Source organism: Peromyscus leucopus, chromosome 5 (genome assembly GCF_004664715.2).
Source record: "Peromyscus leucopus breed LL Stock chromosome 5, UCI_PerLeu_2.1, whole genome shotgun sequence".
NCBI lineage: Eukaryota > Metazoa > Chordata > Mammalia > Rodentia > Cricetidae > Peromyscus > Peromyscus leucopus.
Window position 1 is genome coordinate 81,698,472 of NC_051067.1, and position 17,801 is coordinate 81,716,272.

The following is a 17,801-nucleotide window of genomic DNA, read 5'->3' on the forward strand; positions in this document are numbered from 1 at the left end:
AAGGAGGGGTGAGGGATAGGTCAGGCCAACCTGTCTGTATCAGAGAACCTTGTGACCATTTCCAAGGCTCAAGTACCAACCCATGAACTTCAGAACCACAGCAGAAGCCAGAGCACTCAATGGTCATGCGGTCCACTGAGTTTCCCAGCTTTTGTTTGGATGCACTTTCAAGGGAGATCCTTGCCTTACTCTCCTCTTTTGGGGTGCTTTAATGAAGGCAGTGAGGGACCAGGAGTTCAGTGAAGTTAACTGCCTTGACCAAGGTAATTAGTATCATAGCCAGGATCCAAACAAGTTCTCCAATTGACACCAAGGCTAAACCCAGACTAATTAAAGCGCTTGCATTTAAATAATTGTTAAATAGAATTGAACCGCAGTGACATTCTGTGATGAATACTCTTGAATATTCTAGAATCTCTGCACCCTCCACACTGAGATATCCCCATTCTGAATCCAGGAGCCGTTTTATATGAACAAGCTACTGAGTCAGTGTTGCAGGGGAGATGTCTAGGCTCCTTTGGGGGTGCATTCTGAAGCAATTTGTTGTTTTCTTAAAACCTGGGGAAGAGTAAGCAGTGATCAATAGTGAAATCTGCCTGAATCTCTGAGGCTCGATGAAGGTAGTTTTGAAGCTCTTCACAGTGCTTGATTTCCTGTTATTTAGTGCCAAAAGTTATTACTTCAGCAGCAGCCCGATGTCTAATTTATATCAAATTGTTAGCTGAAATCTATTAAAGTTTATTAGCACCGTCTCAGAATACAGTAACGTCTTGCAGGTTCTGCTCCTGTTGAAATTGACCAGCTGATTTAACTCTGTTAGCTTGGAGACAGAGACGAACTAGAGTTTGTGGGAGCCATCCACAGCCCTGAGGGAGAAGCAGCTCAGATGAGGTCTGGGTATTGGGGGTATCCACTGCTATAGGATCGCTGCTGTCTCTCTGGATGCAGGCTTGACCCTGTTAGGTCCCATCTAAGGAGAGGAGACACTCTCCTCAGACTGCAGAAAGCAGCTGTTGACATGGTGGGGCTCTGCAGGGGAAGGCACTCCCAGAACCAGGACAATGTCAGTCCACAAGGGGGACATAGAGCAACTTGATGGTCTGAAAAATGGAATTGATTTTTCAAGATACTTTCCCTAGATTGCCAATGGATCTGTGGCTACTCAGGGTCACCTCCAACTGGAGTAAGAAAGAACAATAGATCTAATGTTTCGAAGAGTGGGGTTCTGACCTGAGTGAATCCCACCTGTCCCTGGGGCCAGGACTTTCCCCAAATCAACCCACAAACACATGGAAATATCTATGTTGGGGCAGACTGAATCACTGCAATGGAGCACAATGCTTGGTTGTTTGAGATACCCTGGAGCGGTAAAAACATTGCCCTTAAATGTCACCCAGATCTGGTCTGGAAATGACCCCAGGACCTAGTAGCTGCCGTTTGTAAAAAAAAAAAAAACCTGTCAGAGCTTCTTCCTGGGTCCTCTGGAAACTGTGGGGCTTGGGGTGAGAGTTTAGGAGTTAACCATTCTGCATCCAGTCAAGTCAAGGTACAACCTCTCTACTCAACACTGCTTCCCAAACTTTTACCCCGCATGGCCCTCTGTGGTCATAACTGTGTCTTTGTTTTGGTCTCTAGTTCCTCTAAGCTACCTTTCTCATGTCTGATAGGAACTCAGAGAGCAAGGTGTTGGTGGTGCTACATGTTAGAAAGCCACTGAGAGCCAAAGAAACCCCTGTGATGTCACACCATTGAGACAGAACATAGTACAACAGCAAGAACCCCAAGTTCCGCTCTGGATTTCTCCACGCCTTAGTCATTTCAATAAAAGCAACCAGCACACCGAGGCTGGGGGCCGAGCTTCACTGAACAAAATCCCCAACAATTTAGAAGTGCTGCTTGGTTCACTGTAGGTGCTTATCCGAGCTGGTTGTCTCCGTCAGGACTCCAGAGGGAAATCGGGAAGACTTGGGAAACGTAAGAGACAAAATGGGACAGTAACAGAAAGCGTCAGACTTACTCAGCTGCCTGTGATCACTCAACAAGCACATGGCAAGTACACTCCATTCTAGACCAAAGGCAGGCTGGCTCCAGGAGCAAGGTGCAGGAGCTCCTGGAACACTGAGTTGGCAGTGCCTGAGGGGTGAGCTCCTCAGGCAGCCAGGTATCTCTTCCCACACCTTCTGCCTGGGAGATAATAGCTGACTGACTCCCAGCACCCCAGGTTCTTCAAGACCCTCTGAACTTATCTGAACACACTTTGCCTCCTTGTCTCTGGCACTGTCCCTGACTGCAAATCCCATTACCATGTCCTTTCCATGGGAAATGATGAGGTCAAGTATGGCAGGTTTTATTACCTCTGCTTTACGGCGAAGGAAGGCAGAGGTATGTGACCAATGGGAGGTCTTCATTCTTTTACAAATATATTTAAATAATTAACAATCTATTCCACAGCAGAGCTGTCCGAGAGTCAGGGACGCCATGGTGAAGGCAACAGGCAGTGCTCTGCCCTCGGGGAGACAGCATTCTAGAGATGGGATCAGAAGGGAAAGCGTGTCTGCATCACACTACTGAGATGGAAGTTCAACAGAAAGTGGAGGCGGAGAATAGTGTGACCAGGGAAATCTGATTGAGCCAGGACATCAGAAAGCTGATATGACATACTAGATGGGAATGACTATAAGAAAACAAAGACACAGAAGAGAGTGGAGGAGGAGGAAGAGGAAGAGGAAGAGGGGGGTGGACAGCAGAAGTCTCCAGAAGAAAAGCTAACTTGTGAAAATGGCAATATGTGCCGAGTAGAACCTTATTGGGGAAGAGCTGGGACAGTTGGAAGAAACAAAATAAAATCCCGGAGCTTCTCATGGGGAACAGGAGAAAGCAAAGTCAGGGTAGAACAGAGGGGTGGAGAGGCTGGAAGAGCATGGATTTTGTCATAAATAGAGATGAAACCACAATCAATGAAAGGGAGCTAATGAGATTAACTGTAGTGCAAGGCTGCCTTCTACGGGGGCTGGGGATCATGGATGAGAGCAAGGACCAAGAACGGAAGGTGGGACCCTGGCCATCTGGGACCCTTTCTAGGTGGGATGCAGAAGGGAAGGTGATGTGGCCAGAATCAGAAAGCCAGCTACAACAAAAGCCAGCTTAATGAGGTGGCACAAACCTGTAGTCTTAGCACTCAGGAGGCTGAGGCAGGAGAGCTTCCAGTATTAGGTCAACCTGGGCTACATAGCAAGTTCAAGGCCAGGTTGCTCGATGATGAGACCTTTATTTAAAAAAAAAAAATAGCAAGAACTGTGGACGTAACTCAGTGGAATGTAACTGTGGATGTAACTCAGTGGAATGTAACTGTGGATGGAGCTCAGTCTGTCGTGTTTGGAGCTTGGGTTCCATCCTTGGCCCTGGAGGAGAAAGGCCTGCGACCAGCATTCGAGCCCGAATCTTCCTGGCTGTCTTTCAAATGAACCACACTCTGGTGATGCCCAGGATGAAGGGAGAAAACTTGAGGGGGATGGAAAAGTTCTTAGAAAAATACACTCAGAACATTATATCTAAGCTCTTGAGAGATCAGTTGGGTCTACACACAATGTACTCTCTGAAAGAAAATCTTACAGTCACATTACACATTTCAACAACAAATGAACTGTAATCAATAGACACACATGGAATCGTTTGGATGAGCACCTTCTAATGAGCTCAGCCACACCAACTCAGAACGGCCTCTGCGCTTTCCACCCCTACCCTGCAGGCAGCCAACACTGCTTCCTAGGTTTTCTCCAGAAAAGGCTGAAAATCCCATTGTATAGATTCATAAGGTATGATAATTTTACGACAAGTGATGGGAAATACTGTAGAAAGATGGAAGCCATGCTGGTACCTTGGTCCTTACTCCAAGAGAGCCTGCATCCAAGCCAAAGAACCTAGTCCCATCTAGAGAGGAGATCCCACTTCCAAGAACAATAGCTTTTCATTGCTGTAATGAAATACTCGACACACTCAACTCATAGTTTCATATTTAATTTTTGCATTTATTTGTTTATTTATTTGTGTGTGTGTTTGGGTGTTTGTGGACTCATGCACATGCCTGCATGTATGCCTAGTATGCCTAGGCATACATGTAGAAGCCAGAGGACAGCTCTTAAAAATTAGGTCTCCCTCCCACTATGTGGGTCCTGAGGATTGGACTCAGGCCAGGCTGAGTCATCTCAGCATTCCCTTAACTCATATTTTTGAGGTTCAGAGTCCAAGATCAGGCAACCCTACTGGTTTGGCTTTGGGGAGGGTGGCAGATGGCAGAACACCATGGTAGAAACACAAGTCAAAGCCAGTGGTCACATCTCAAACAGAAAAGAAAGAGAGAGGCTCAGATCCCACAATCCCAACAGAGAATAGTGCTCCCACTATGAAACTTCCACTAGGCTCTAGTTCTTAAAAGTTCCCAAACCAATCACTACTTTCACCACAGTAACAAACACAAGTGTGTTTATTTAATAGTATTCATACCAGTTTTCTTGATGTTTACATTTAATTTTTTTCTTTGTTTTCATCTCATCAGCACACTTACTTTTTAATTTCTTTCATGTTTATGTTTATCACCATCTTAATAAAAATCTTTCAGAACCTCATTAGGGTCCATGATAATTTTTCCCCCTCTCAAGAGTCTATACATTACTCAAGTTTGGGGAATTCTGCTCTCAATCACATGACCCAAGCCTCAGGAGTACGAGTGGGGCTCCTCTAGACTGCATGACTCAGGGATTGGGTGGAGTAGGTGGGAAGGCAGAGCACCATGGGAAGGCATCATTTTCCTTCCTGGTACAACTCTTGAAAGATGTGCAATCTGCCAAAAGCTAAAATGTAAAGAATGGGCTTCCAGAATGTTGATGTGATACTGAGTTCTCCTTAGCTCTCTTCAGATGAGAAGGCAGGTCATTGTTCTCCAAATCCCAGCATCAGAAGCTCCCTTGGCTCAACCCAGCAAGTTCGTCCTCCTACACTAGAACAAATGTAGATCCTGGAGTCTCACTCCTGAGGAAGAAGTTGGTGTGGAGCCCAGGACCATGCTCCAAGGAAATGTTACGTCTTTAAACCTGAAACCTTGCATTCAGCAGCAGAGAATGTTATGCAAGCTCTAGGGCCTTCCAGCATTTCAGATCCTGACATATACTAATTCCTAGGTGACTAGGCAAATAGCAACTATAACACCTGAAAATAATGGAACCCTGTCCACAGAGGACCAGGGCAGGAAAGTGGGCTTAGGATGCAAGAGCAGATAAGGGCTGATGTCTTTATGATGCTCCAGGGTAGAATAGTCTATCCAAAATTCAAGAGAGAATAAAAGCCTGGTGTGTTGCCCCTTGAGGGGTGTGGCAATAAAATACTTTCCCCTTGCTTTGCTCTAAGAATCATCCCTGCCCTCTGCCACTCATCCATCCCAAGACGTACAGAGCACCTACTTCCCCGTTGCTGTTTAGTAAACATTAAATACCACTGCACACAGAGAGCAGCCAACACATTTGATAATTCATCAGCAGGAGCAAAGCCGACCATCTCCACGCAATGCAAATTGCTTTGGCTTCCACGTAGCTCCTGTCGCTTCAAGTGCTGAGGTAAATTGCCTTCCTTGGGATTGTTATCAAGTATTCATTCTAACAACATTAATTTACAATGTGTTTCCCCACTTTACATTGTGCTACATGACTTATTCACAGAGCTGGCCCTTTAGTGACACACAGATTCATTCTATCATTGTGCTCACCTAATATCTTTAGGTTAATGGAAACTAGACCAGAAAAGGATCATGGCTGGGTTGTTTCTATGGGAATCACTGATGTCAGTGAAAGGCATCTCCTGAGAGACTTGTCTTTGTGGCTGGGTTTGGAGGAAGAGGCCACAGGAAAGACCTGTGTTGTGGAATATCATTTTAACTAGGCAAAAATGTGTTACATTATTTTATACTGCAGAATATTACTTTAACTATGTGAAGGTGTGTTACATTTGTTTCTGCTGCCTTTGTTAATGATGTAAATTTATGTTACATTTATTTGTGCTTCATTTGTTAATTATGTAAAGATGTGTTGCATTTGTTTCACCTTGCCTACCTAAGGCACCTGATTGGTCTAATGAAAAGCTGAATGGCCAATAGCTAGGCAGGAGAGGAATAGGCAGGTTGGCAGGCAGAGAGAATAAGTGGGAGGATGACTCTAGGCTCAGGAGGAGAATGAGAGAGAAGAGAAATGAGAGAAGAGGGAGGAGAGAATGAAGGAGAAAGAGAAGGACATACCCAGGGGCAGAAGCCAGGCTGCTAGACAGACAGACAGACACAAGAAGTAGTAAAAGTAGGATATACAGAAGAAAAAAAAGAAAGGTAAAAAGCCCTGAGGTGAAATGTAGATGAAGAGAAACAGGTTAAGTCATAAGAACTAGCAAGAAACGAGCCTAAGCTAACACCAAGCATTCATAACTAATAATAAGTCTCCATATCATGATTTGGGAGCCAGTTGGTAACCTCAAAGAAAAAGCCTGGTACAAACTTGAGTCAAATTAGTTCACTCACCTGAGCACTCCCTGACACCAGCACATAGGGTAGTCAAGTGTGTAGTCCCTGCAAAGCTCAGGCACCCCTGGAGGTGCATACTTCACACTCTCCTCCAACCTGCCTTCCCGTGATGACCATGTAAGCTACAGAGGGCTGACTGGAGTGTGAGACTGATTCCTTGGGTTGCAACGACTCTCTAGCCAGGTGATCTGTGGCTGACAACTCCACTTTTTTGAGCCTTAATTTCACCATCCTCATTACTTCCTGGTGTTTGTTGACCAGGAGATGAGATACAGCAGTTCATAAATGACTCTGACCACAGGGCTGTAAACATGTGACTTGCCGCAGCCAATGAGAGTAGCAGACTGCATCCCAGTGTTGCATTTTCTCTCTGCTGCAGAGATTGTGGAAGTGAAGTGCAGGCTGTGCTGAACTTTCGAAAGCTGAGGTCCTTGACAAAGGAGACTCCCAGTCATCTGTAATGTGGCAGGAATGAGCAGTAAATGATACTTTGTCCTTATATGCTTTAAAAAAAGAACACTTATAACTCAGCAGAAAGCGGTCTCTTGGTGTCAGGTGTCATTCTCTTTCTATTCCAGAAGAATTGGAAACTTGGAATAAAATGTCAGTGGCATAGCAGTGGTGTGCTAGAAACATACTGAATGCCTAGGTTTTAGAGTGATCCAAAGAGAAGCAGGGAAGAAAGATAAACTTGCTAATGATTAAGAATGCTTGCTATACAAGTCCAAAAATACCCTCCCTATCTAGTATCAAAAAATGTGCATGAATTAAATGAAAGAATACATATAAATTCTACTCATAGGACTATCTGGATTCTAGACTATCCTAAATATTTGGCTATGCTAATTTTTACCTCCATTATTAATATTATTAAGTATCAATTATTATTATATTCTTAATACCACCTGACCTATGCACTCAGTGGATCTATGCAACTATGTTTGTGATATGTAAACAATAAATGCAAATTAGGGGCTCCAAAGTGTCGTCATGCTTGCTTTGGCCCCTATTCTGCCTCTCTGTGGGTAATTTCTCTGACTGCTAAGCATTTTTGTTGCCAGTAAGCCTCTCTTGCTGGCTGGCCCCAAATTGTTAAGCACTCCACAGAAGCTATCCAGCTCCTTCTTTTTGCTGGTGTTCCCAACTATGGATGAAATGCACTGAACTGTGGGTATTATTATTCCCACTGCAAGTATAGATGAAGAGCACTACTAATAGACATTGGTGATATTTGAGTGTGAGGACAGCAAAGAGAGTAAGAATTGTGCCCATATTTTGAGAGGGAATTTATCAATGTCTATTCAGATGCTAAACATGATCTGACTGGCATTCTCTAGTATTCTGCAGAGAAATAAGAGCACTAAAAGGTAACGATACATATTCAAGGGTATTCAGTACAGTATTTTTTTGTCACAACATATGAAATTGAAGCAACCTGTAATACCCTTCCATGGGGAATTAGTTAAATAAGATTTGTACTTCTATTTGATGGAATGGTGCATTACAAAGATAAAGCTTTATTATATGACCCATTTCTCCTTTTGCTCATTTTATTCCATATGGGCTTGACCCCATAGGATGCTGCTGTTCAAACCACCCCTCAGTTAGTCATCTCTGGAAATAACCTCACAAACATACCCACAGGTGTGCCTCATCAGTCTCCTAAGTGATTCTAAATCTAGCAAGTACTTTATTTTGTTCCTTATTGTGTGTTCACAAACCCTACCATAGCATCTGGTACAAAGCTGGTGATCGCTGAGTACTTGTTGAAAAAAAATAATTAGTGTATGCTAAGCAAAATATTGTCATGATAGAAGACAATGTTTTTGTTGTTTTGAATGGCATTCAATTTTTGCTTTAGTATGTGTGTATGTGAACAAATAGATGAAAGCTATGTATCTGAATAGACAAATGAATAGATGGATACATTGATGATACGTTGATTATATGGCTAGATGACTGATAGATGATAGATAGGTAGATAGATAGATAGATAGATAGATAGATAGACAGACAAAGTAATGCATTTGCCCTTCCTTAATTGGAGAGTGTGGATGACTAATGAATTTTTCTCAATCTTACTTTATACAATCATTTAACTATTGATGTTATAGGTGATTTCTTTCTTTCTTTGTTATTATTTTTATTGAATGTGTCAAAATAAAATAATATAATAAATAATAATTGTTTGACTCAATGATCCTAAGAACTCAAATAGATTGAGTAAATAAAATACCATCAAAGTCTTATCTATTAACTTCCATTGCCCTCAGAGAAAGATTTTCCTTCTCCATCCAACCCCAAACCAGCCAAATAGACCAACAGATGTTAATGGGTTGAAACAAGAATGCTACTTACAATAGTGCTTTTTGTGCTTAGTCCAGAAGCTAAATGTGGCCTTCGTTGTTTTAAAACCCTATTAACCTCTGGGCAAAATAATTTAAAAGGGGAAAAAACATGAAGAAACAATCCTCTAAGCAATTGCCATTTTTGTGCAACTCTAAATGTATCATGGAAATTGCAAACTTCCTAGGAATTATAGCAAGTTAGCTAGAACATAGTCCAAAGCCTAGCCCCAACACAGTCTGCGACCATGAGACAGTTATCTCAACCTTAAACTTCATTCCCTCATCCACAAAAGGAAAGTACTGTCCAGTTGGGTGCTGAATATTAGCTACTATATCCCCAGGTTTCAATAGCTTAGTATAATCAAAACTGATTTCTCACTCACACAAAATTCAGTATTGATGTTCCCAGTTGGACATCTGTACCGGTCAGCTCTGTATCCAGCAATATGTCTTAACCTGAGGTCCTCACTTTGATGAACCTAAGTCCCAGGCTCAGGTGAATGTTTTGTTCAGGGATATGATATTGAGCAGTGCCTGAGAACAGTTTCCCATCACTCTAACAGATGCTTGACTTAGCTGAAGGGAGGAATATTTGTTTCAGCTCATGGTTTCAGAGGACTCTCTCTGTAGCTACCAGGCCCTGTGCATAACAGCATAGCATCATGGTGGTGGGAAAGGACCTTCTTCACGATGGACCAAAAGCAGAGGAAAGCAATGCTGATACTCAGCCAGTTTTTTTTTTCTTTTTCTCCACTATCTTCCCCATAGGGGACTTGACCCTATAGGGTGGTACTACCAACTTCTCCCCTTCAGTTAATGATCTCTGTAGTTATCCTCACTGACACACCCAAAGCCTGTGCCTCATCAGTCTCCTAAGTGATTCAAAATCCAGTTAAGATGACAGTGAAGATGAACCATGGCAGAAAGTGAAGCAGAAATAAGGAAGAGTTGATTGAAGGATGCTTTGACGTTTTCTGCCACTGCCTATGTATACATGTGGTCCAAAGACTGAGAAAACTCACAACTGAATGTCTTATGGCATCAAAGCAAGAATTTATCCACTGCCTAACATCCTCACAAATCCAAAGTCTGTTCCCATGAGACTTTCACACCCTACCACAAACAGAGTTATCTACCTGTGTACATAAGAGTTGCTTGGTTGAACTTGTAGAGAGCTGGTAACCACTGGAATCCTGTATAAATGAGACCTTAAGAGTCTACAGGGTACATTTAAGATACTTCATCCATAAGTGAGCTTCAACATCTTCATGCATGGTCACCATAGGAGAGAAGGAGAAAAGGAAGCTTCCAGGCTTGGAAGCAGTATATGTCACTCCCACCCACATTCCAGTGATTATATTTGGACATATACACTATCACTCTCCCATCAAAGATGATATAAAAATTAAATGTAATATTCCCATAAACCCAGGGGACAAAAGGAATGGCTGGGTAAACACAAAATCTTGTTTCTTCCAATAGAGATACTGCTTATTCTGGCATGGGCTTAGATTGAGATCAAGAATGGTCAGGGACCAAGCATTCTAGATAGATTGTTAGAATAGGTAAATGATAGCTCTATTTAGCATCTGCAATGAAGTTTAAAGACTCTCTTCTATGAGGAAGCAGTTACTTTGACAGAATCTAGCAAAGGTCTGACAGGAAAGTTGAAGGGTTGGTGTGGAATATGTTCCGACCATAAACTTATGGTTGTAGTCCCTCTTGGATGAAGTGCCTCAAATGGACAAAACTTGATACACAGGAAATCAATACTCTTCCTGTTGAATAAAGTCACCATTGGTGACCCATGTATATATCAGACTCATACTGATTGAGTCTGATGCCCAAGGATCAATTCCTAATCATGCAAAATGGCTTCTTCCAGGGGTTTAGGAGAAAGGGGCACATCTTTTTTTTTAATATCATCTGCTTGGTATTTTCTTATCTTACAGCTAAACCAAGGCAAGGTAACCTTTGTGTCTTGGTGTAGAAAACAGACTAAGTGTTTGACATCTAGTGTTTACATTGTAATAGGTAGTGTCAGGGATTAGTTTCACCAAACTGATGAATCCTTGTCTCTGGGTATTTCTGAAAGAAACAGGCCTTTGAATTAGTGGATGGAGTGAAGAAGATCTGAACACATTGAATGTAGATGAAAAGAACCATTCAACTCACTGAAGAACTAGATAAAATGAGTCTCTCTCTCTCTCACTCTCTCTCCCTTCCTCTCTCTGTCTACCTATCTCTCTCTCTCCCTTTCTCTCTCTGTCTACCTATCTATCTCTCTTTCTCTCCCTCCCTCCTTCCTTCCCTCTCTGCCTTCCTCCCTCATTCTTTTTTCTACATACCATCTTCTAGAAACCCATGGATAATATAAGTCTCATTCAAAAATAAATTGATAAGCTATCATGTGCCTAGCTCTCAGCTAAGTGATGAAATAGGTCAGATGTCTTAATTTGGGTCCAGTGATGAAGATATTTAACACACATATAAACGCAAACATATATTATCTAATTATAAAATACATAAAATAGGGAAAGTATAAGGTTCTAAGGTAGCTGCCTCCCAACACATTCTCCCTCTTCTCACTCATCCTCAGAATTCTACACTTTTTAGCTGAGACCAAAATATTTACCAACAAGCCTATCTCTTCAAGACTCCCTTGCAGCTAGGTATGGTCATCTGATTAAATCCTATTTCATGGCCTTTGAGGAAAAAGGGAAGGTTGTTTATCTTCTCAAGACAAAAGCTAAATTTAAGAAGACAAGTAGTTCATGATGTGAAGCTGCATATGAATCTTTAACTATTCATTCATTCAGTGACAGACTAAGAACCATTGCTGTTTGGGCATCTATGAGAAAGCAGAGCCTTTCCTCCCTAAGACTATCTCACCTTTGAAATGAAATAGGAGAATATGAAGACAATAGGAAAGTGTCTCAGGCAGAGAGAACTTTATGTTCAAGAACTTGAAAGGTCAGATGGCTTATCTACAAAGAGCAAGAAGGCAACATGGTTCAGTGAAGCAGATAGGGGTGGTCAGGCATGAGCAGCTTCTGTCTTAAACAAAACTTCAATAACCATCAGTGTATTACTTATTATTCTCCAGCACCTAAAGATATGCCTCATCTTGAAACAGTCTCATTAAAACTGACTTTTCAAGCAGGAAATTCAACAAGATGCTTGAAACACAGTAATGTCTCTGCACTCCCACTTCCTCTTCATCTGCAACAATGTGGGTACCACAACTCCTACCCTGGAAAGCTGCTTCCCAAGGAAGACATACATCTGAAAAGATGTTGTCGAACTTTTCCTGGGAAGGGTTAGACAGTAAAGATTTTAAGTTTTATGGGTCAGGTGATTTCTCATGCACTTACTTAAGTACACTGTAATAGCCCATAAATATATGTGGACAGAACTACACCAAGGCCAAATGAATGAATGAATGAATGAATGGAGATGGATCCATTACAATAGAACCTTACTCATGGACATTATGACTTGATTTTCGTATAACCTTATGAATTGTGACATGTTCCCTTGCCTTCTCCCATTTTTAAAACAGAAAAATAAATCTTAAATGTGAAAATCACTCCAAGCTTATAGGCTATATGGAAAGAGATAATGCAATGGACTTGGTCTAGGAGCCATAGTTGACCAATTCCTGTCCATTAATATTTAACACATGCCTATCGTATAGTAAGGGCTCAGTAGTTGTTCTTGGCTGATTTCTTTGCTAATGACATTAGCTAGAGTGCATCAGGCAGTGACTTTTCCATCCTGCAGTGTAGCATAGTAAAGGCACATAAAGCCTACCCAGTGTGAAACTTAATTTTTTCCTCCTGTCTTCCAAACAGCTGGTCTTGACCTAAGTTGGGGCCAAGGACTGGGATGAAGGTAGGGGAGCAGGGTTGAGTGAAGTCAATGCCTTGGATCAATGGCTTCCTAAACACTACTGCCTGGGACCCAAAACTGTCAGCCTGGAAAGGACTTAACAAACTGAGAGCCTGTAAGGCAGTTTAGAATCTGATTTTGCTGTAAGAGCATGATTTTAACAGCGCTGTGGCTGTTCCCAACCTTTTAACACTGTCTCCTATGAGTCAAAAGATTCTGATCTTGTAACTAAATTGACTCCACCAAAGGTTTGACATTCTCCTGGGTAATGTCTCTGATGTGACTGGCTTCAGGCTCAGGCCCAGCCCCCTCCTCTCTCTCTCTCATACATAACATATATATGTGTGTGTAAATATAGATATAGATAAAGATAGATTACATATATATACATATATGTGTGTGTAGATATAGATAAATAGATAGATACAGATAAAGATAGATTACATACATATATTCTCTCATTTTCTCCATATTGAAATATATGTATGTTTAATTATCCTAATGAATGTCACAGTCAGGTCCCTTTGGTCTTACAACTAGCAGGAGACATCCTCTGATTAATCCTAATGCTAATATTTGAAGAAGTGACCACAGTTTTCAGTCATTTGATCATACCAGCATTCCATTGTGCTCTCAGAACAGCCAATCATGACATGGCGATGAGGCCATTTCTTTTTATTTTCTTCTGGTTGTGGTTTTTAATCTTTCTTCTTGGAGACAGACTATGATAGAATCTCAGTCATGATTTCAGAACGAAGGGCTCCATGAGTCTCTTGGCTGGGCCCACAAGCACTGGCTCTGCAAAGCAAGCTTCTCTGGATGGCACAACACTATCCAAATTCTACAGCGTGAAGGAAGAGGCGCTGTGTTCTGAGGCCAGAATCCCCTCTGGGCATGTGCTTGCCCACACAGCAGTGATCATGCATGAGGAACACAACCCTGGGGGCTAGGATGATGAAACTGGAATGTATCTGCCACCTGGAGCTGAGGACAGAATATGACCGAGAGGAACTCTTCCAATGGGAAAAACCTGTGGGGGTTGGGGAAATAGAGAAGCACAAGAATTGAAGGAACAATGGACAAATGTACAGAGGAACAGGAGAGAAGTTTCGGTATGGGAGGCTCTAGGCTTTGGTCCTTTAGGGGATGGATGCGCTTGGAAAACAGCCCCTGATAAGATCTGGAGTGCTGTCACAGCAGACTTGGCAAAATTAGCTAATCTTCTTACTAATCTAAAAGTCCAGTAGTTCACCAGGAGGAGGAGAGAAGGAAGAGGGAGAGATGGAGAAGGAGAAAGAAAAGGAGCATGTGCACTTGTGTGTGTGTGTGTGTCGGGGGTATCTTCCTAAACCATTCTTTCAGACTGGAGATTATTCTGAAGCTCTGCTTGAGAGTGTTGGTGTCCTAGAACTCCATGAAGTATCTCGTGGATACGAGACTGAGATGAACAATCTCCAGGGTGAGTGGACAGCAAGCCTGAGCAGCAAGCAGAGAGAAGCATGCTACACGCTGGCAGGACAGGACATTCCTTCCAAACAGTTTCATGGCTCTCCAAGGGAATTCCTGGATGTGAAGTCAAGACTCATCTTCTTGAGGTATTCTCATCTTCACTAAGCAAGAAAACCTAATAAAATCTTCAAAAAAAAAAAAAAAACCCTGAAATTTAATTCATTAACCACAATCTTCCTCTCCACCAACACTTTGGTTCATAAAGACCCCATAAAGTGTGTGAGAGGTTTTTGGTTACTGGAATAGCATAGTCTTACAAATTATCAGAAGGTTTCAATAACAGTAATCACCAATATTCGTTAAGACTTATTACATTACATATATAACCTTGTAAAGCCAATGCATTCCAACTCTAGCTGGTCATCATGATTTGATAGGTATGAACATTGAGACTTAGGAGCAGATGGCTTGCTCAGACTCAGAGTGGAGAATGGAAAGGACTGGTATTTGAATCCTGGGCAGTCTATCCAACAGCAGAGTTCTTGTGCTTAATTTCCAAGCTATGCCATTTTTTTAATGCAACGATATGTGCTTTAGAAGAATAAAATACATAAAATAGCAATCACCTTAAGAGGACTTTTTCTTGTCTAGTAATGAGGATAATTTATAAATGAATAAAAACAAACAACTAATCCTATTCATATGGCATCAAGCCTCAGCTTGTGTGTGTTGAGTTAGGTCACTTCTTTGAACCGTTCTAGAAGGGTGTGAATGTGTACACACGTGGGTGCATATAAGGACATGTTGTCCTCAAGGAATGCTTCCTGGATAGGGCTATACACGAGCCAGACTTTCACAGGTGAGCAGACCGCAGTGTGGACTGGAGATCAGATGTACTTTCTCTGGAAGAAGAGAACAGGGTATTCAACAGCACAGAGCCACAAACACCAGACACTATTTCAGGGACTAGAAGTAGTTCTAAATGCCTGTGACATGAAGTCCCAATTAAGGAATGAAGATGGTTAAGAATACAGATTAGTAGGTAGTAGCCAGAAGTCAGGGATTGCCAGATCCATGTTTAATGTCAGACTTTGGATTATCAGGTAGAGAGCCCCTGAGAACATCTATGTATCCAATCTATGTCTCTAAGGCAGAATAATAAGCCTGGAGGAAAATGAAGTCATGGAAATCAAGCAAACAGACTTGTGTGTACAGTGGAACATATAGAAACCTTGGAGTGGCCAGAGCTGGAGTCCATGGAAGTTCAAGCAGCTGTCTTGGTTGGTTGGTTTGTCATCCATAGACCAGTAATCCTTTGTTCATGTTTATTTGTTTCTATAGCTTAGCCTTTTCCAAATTAGTCATTTAGAATTCACCTGTAGATGCTTAAGAAGGGAAACAGCATCTCTTCTTGAGAGGTGGAATGAGTGTACACATGTGAGATCTGCCCTGTCTCCTGCTTCAAGAGCTTCCTTTTGGCCCACAAGGAATGGGCCATGTTGGCAGGCATGTTTTTTACTCTTTGTGTATTACAGACAAACCTGACAAAAACAAAGGAGATATATGACATAAGCTAAACAGATTCTCCTTGCCAGAAATGTGAAATCTGCAGATAAATGGAGTTTTCACCCCCTCATCAAAGAGGCTTCTTTTTGCAGAGGGTGGAGATCATGACAGAGACCCACAATTGGTAGAAAAAGTGATCACGGAGTGCCCAGCCTCAGCTGATACATCTGCAGCACAACCCATATACCTAAGGCATAGGGAACATTGAAGAAGAGCGGGAAGGAAGGTAATAAGAACCAGGAGGCCAGGACATTCTGTGATATAGTGGCTTATATTTATGTCACGGAATCTATGCCCATGAAATCTCAAGAATATGGTGGCATTAAAAAACACCTACACAATGACAGTACCAGTTGACACACCAGCATGGACGAAGAAATCGCTTCAGGCCCCATCCCATATGATTCCTCTCCTTGGGTTCTATGAGATATTTGCATCTTTCTTAAGCCTCCCGCTTTTTTTTTTTTCTTGATTCTCTTGAGTTTCAATCTCTTGAAAATCACATATTTTTAAACAGTATCAGAACCTACCCCCAAGACAGTGACTGCTAAGAGAAAGAAGACCAAGAAGATAAGATATCAGAGAAAAAAAATCAGGTGCTAACATAGCCAAATCACATCCTTACACCTGAGCAGTCTGAAGACATTTTCTCTAATAGGGGGTGTCCAATACCTAACCAAGGCCTCTTTGGTCAAACCAGTGCTGAAGTTATGGCTAAAGTGTAGTGGCTAAAGATTTGGTTTAATCACAATGGAGAGTCCTCATTAGATTATTTTATCCTTCAAGAAGCTTTATTAATCCCTCGTCCCACACAGATCCCTTCTCTCTTGGTCTGTAATGAACTGCTCTTACATGTTTGTGGAAGCATAGCCATCAGTCCATGTGGTGATATTTTATTGTGTTCTAACAAATAAAGCTTATCTGGGGATCAGAGAACAGAACAGCCACTAAATTAAACATAGAGGTCAGGCAGTGGTAGCATACACGTCTTTAATCCTATCACTCAGGAGGCAAAGATCCATCTGGATCTCTGTGAGTTCAAGGCCACACTGGCAACAGAGCCAGGCATGGTGACACACACCTTTAATCCCAGCACTGAAATTTCATATCTTTGCTTGGGAAAGACACACACCTTTAATCCCAGGGAGTAACATGGCAGGACACAGAGAGGTGTATAAGGCATGAGGAAACAGGAACCCGTGCTCTTGAGGCTGAGGATCAGGAACTAGAGGCTTTTTAGCAACAGCTCAGCTGAGATGCATTCGAGTGAGGATTCAGAGGCTTTCAGTCTGAGGAAACAAAACCATCTGAGGAGTTGGCGAGGTGAGGTTGGCTATGGCTTGTTCTATTCCTCTGATCTCTCCATTTTTACCCCCATATCTGGCTCCATATTTTTTATTACTAAGAAAGACAATTGATCTTGCAAGTCCACGGCGGCCACTGGATCTGTACCCCCATCTTTCCTCGAAAGCAGTGTCACCTGAGAAAGGGACGTCACCCTTTTTCTGTTTCTTCTTCACTGATTTGCAAAGCTTTGTCAAGGGCATCTCTTTTTCAGCTTATTTATTTATGTATTTATTTTTATTATTTAGTTAGTTAGTTCTGACCCAAAGCAGCATGTTTCCTACCTGGTAGGTTTTGGTTGACTCTTCCTTCACCCCCTGCTTGCCCTCACCTCCCAGCACCAGCCCTGCCTAAACCCTCCAACCCCCAATACTCCCTTTTATTTTCATATCACGTGACTATCTTTCAAATGCCTTTAAAGAGGCATTTGACTGATGAATGAGATCCATGTTACCCCCTTCTTCCACATGCACTTTACGGGAATCAGATAAAACCCATGTGTGGTCCTCAAGACTGAAGCTTCTGCCAACACAGTGTAGAACTTAGATCTGTGCCATTTCATTAGAACAATGGGAAAGAGACAGAATCACTTCAGCCCTGGTACAGACCCCACGATGTCTTCAGGACTGTCAGTCTTGACACTA